We start from the raw sequence: 3,020 nt of genomic DNA, 5'->3' as shown, positions 1-3,020 counted from the left end.
TGTGGGACTAATTTTATGAGAATTTTGTTGCTTTTGTGTATATGTAGGTTATCGGGAACAAATGGGATGAATATCTTGACCTTCTTCAAGCTAATTATTCCAAGCGGTGAGAATCTTCACATGCATTTTACGCTCCATTATATTAGCAACATCATATTGTTGATAAAAATTGAGAAAGTTATATATTATGTAACCAGAAATTAAGAAAGATGAAAACTTTAGGTATCTAACTGAAGAATATTATTTTTTACTTATTCCTTCTCACCCAAATCAAAAAAAAAAAGAAAAAAAGGTTGTCTATGTGATCATATTCATGGAAGATCATATTTTTATATCGAAGAGTGTAATTATGGAAAGGCTGTAATTGTCTTTTATTTGGTGATTTTATCATGCATGTGCCTTTTTTGAGTGTGTGGATGCACTTGATGCACTAAATTTAGTCTGATACTGTTGTCGAAGAATGTTGATGACACATATTTGACCTCATCGATAAGCTTCTGAACTACAACAATAGATTCTTCCTCCCTGCCTTTATAGAAATATTTACAATTTTATGGACATGTTTCTTTCCATTGTCTGCTGGAAAACTTTTGATAATCTTACAGATTCAAATAGTTTGCTTGTGCTTGCATGTAGTTTAGGTCCGTAATGTTTAGTATCAATAAAAATGTATTAAACGTGTCTTTCTTGAATGTCCAATGGACTAACACTAAACCTTCAGTTGAAGAGATCAAAATTTTTATAGCATCAATTTCATATCAGCACTGAATTTTAAGGTGATTGCAAGGTTTTGACGCGGTTTGTGAATGAAGCTTGGGAAGAGGTAAGTCTCTTGGCTAACCTTGTTAAGAGGGAAACCCCTATGATATGACTTGATTGCTATGTGATTAAGGTAGTGGGGGTGGTGTATATACGTGGTAGAGAGTGTATATGCACTTACCGACTTTATATTATGACCGGGGTAGAACTTAAATATTGTATGCCTTGTTTTAATTATGTGCTAATTTGATTCATGATTTATTTGGTTTATGTTACTACATTTTCTCTCTTATAATTCTTTACGAAGCCATGAGAACTTATCCTTGATATATTGAATTGCTTAAATTGTCTGTTATCACATAGAGATTTCATGAGCACATATCCGTATGATTTTTATTAAGTTCTTGTACACCTTTTATATGTAATTCTTGAGCATATGCATACATTTTAAATAAGGATAGTCGATTTGGATTGAGGATTTTGGCACAAAAGATAAAGTGTGTGGGTGAAATATAGTTATAGCACATGACATGATGATCAGATATCGGATTTTTGAGTAACGCTACTATGCTCCTCTTTGCGCTTAGATTTGGTACCGTCCCTCTGGAGTAAGGTGATTACCCATATTACTTTGGGCTCTATGAGGGTGGTCGGTATATAAATTTTTTTACCGAATCGATAAATAGATTTTGTATTGGGTTATTGTGATACATGAATTTATTATCGGTATACATGGATCTTGTATCGAGGCACATGGATCTTGTGCCTATTTGAGCATACATTCGTATTCTTAATTCATTTAGCGACATTCATTTAAATGTTAAATGTTGCTTGCCATATGTATATGTTAGTTGGGAGCCTCGACTCCGTTGATTGAAGCATGCCAGTTTTACTTGCCATACTTGAGCAGCGTTATGATTATCTGTTGAATTGGAAAAACATGCTTTATGTCTTTCGACTGTTTTATATTATGCTACATGTTGATCATGAGGATATTTATTGTTCTAGCTCCATGCTTGTTATTATTTCTGTGTTGTAAGTATTCAGATGCATCTAACCTCGCCACTACTTATTCAAGGTTAGACTTGATACTTACTGGGTATCGACTGTGGTATACTCATATTACACTTCTACATATTTTTGTGCAAGTTCTGAGGCTGGTATTCTGGCACCCTTTGAGCTGAGTAGGAGTGTGTTATTGGAGACTTCATGGTGACCTCCCATACTATTTCGATCCGCAACACATGGAGTCCCCATCCTTATTTATCTCCTGTCTATTTTCTTCTTGCAGACAGCTGTGATCATGTATTCAGACTTGTACTTATTCAGTAGTTACTCGTGTACTTGTGTCACCTAGTTCATGGGGTTGTACCTTTTGGTCGTGTTTAAACCATGATATACTTTTATTAGATATTTTACTGCTTTGAGATTATTCCCGCTTTTTAATGATATAACTCTATTAATTAAAGGAAATTGGACTTTATTCTATGATTGTGAGTTGGCTTGCTTAGCAAGTACGACTAGGAACCATCACGGCCTGAGGTGGGATTTTGGGATCGTGACAAGTTGATATCAGAGCTCTAGGTTCATATATGCCTTTACGAGTCACGAGCTAGTCTAGTAGAGTCTTGTGGATTGGTACGGAGACGTATGTACTTATCTCCGAGAGAGTACAGGACGTTAGGAAATTTACCTTTCCTGTGCGACTTTACCTTTACTTGCAACCTATATCGTCAATTCCCTCATACTTGTTCGTATGCGATGCTGAGCACTTAATATCAGTTGAGATCCAAAGATTTATGATGATGTTGCACCTGTGGTGTGGGATATTTTTCAGACGTTGAGGGCTGACTACTATCGTTGCTTTGTGGATGGGTTTCCATCTTTAACTGTCCCAGTGTTGGTGTTGCACATGGGTTCGGTCCTTGACAGTATATTATGATGCTTCACGTGCTCATTTTGGCGCAGTGTTAGTGCAGAGTGGTAGGGTGATTGCTTACGTGTCACAATAGTTTAAGCCTCGTGAGGGAACTATCTTGTCATGATTTGGAGTTTGGCATTTGTTCTGGCGGAGGGAAGGCATTTGGCTATGAAAGTTCTGACCTTGGTATATAGAATTGTGAGATTGAGCATTTCTAAACATAGTGGAGTTCATGCTTGTGCAGTTGTCTTTATTTGAGCGCATTTGAGCTGGTCAGTGTGATGATCTATATTTACATGTCCTTAGTGACACGGTGTGCGGGATGGTTCTAGGGAGGTGG

The sequence above is a fragment of the Nicotiana tomentosiformis genome, chromosome 1, assembly GCF_000390325.3.
Source record: "Nicotiana tomentosiformis chromosome 1, ASM39032v3, whole genome shotgun sequence".
NCBI lineage: Eukaryota > Viridiplantae > Streptophyta > Magnoliopsida > Solanales > Solanaceae > Nicotiana > Nicotiana tomentosiformis.
This window is presented reverse-complemented; position numbering follows the sequence as displayed.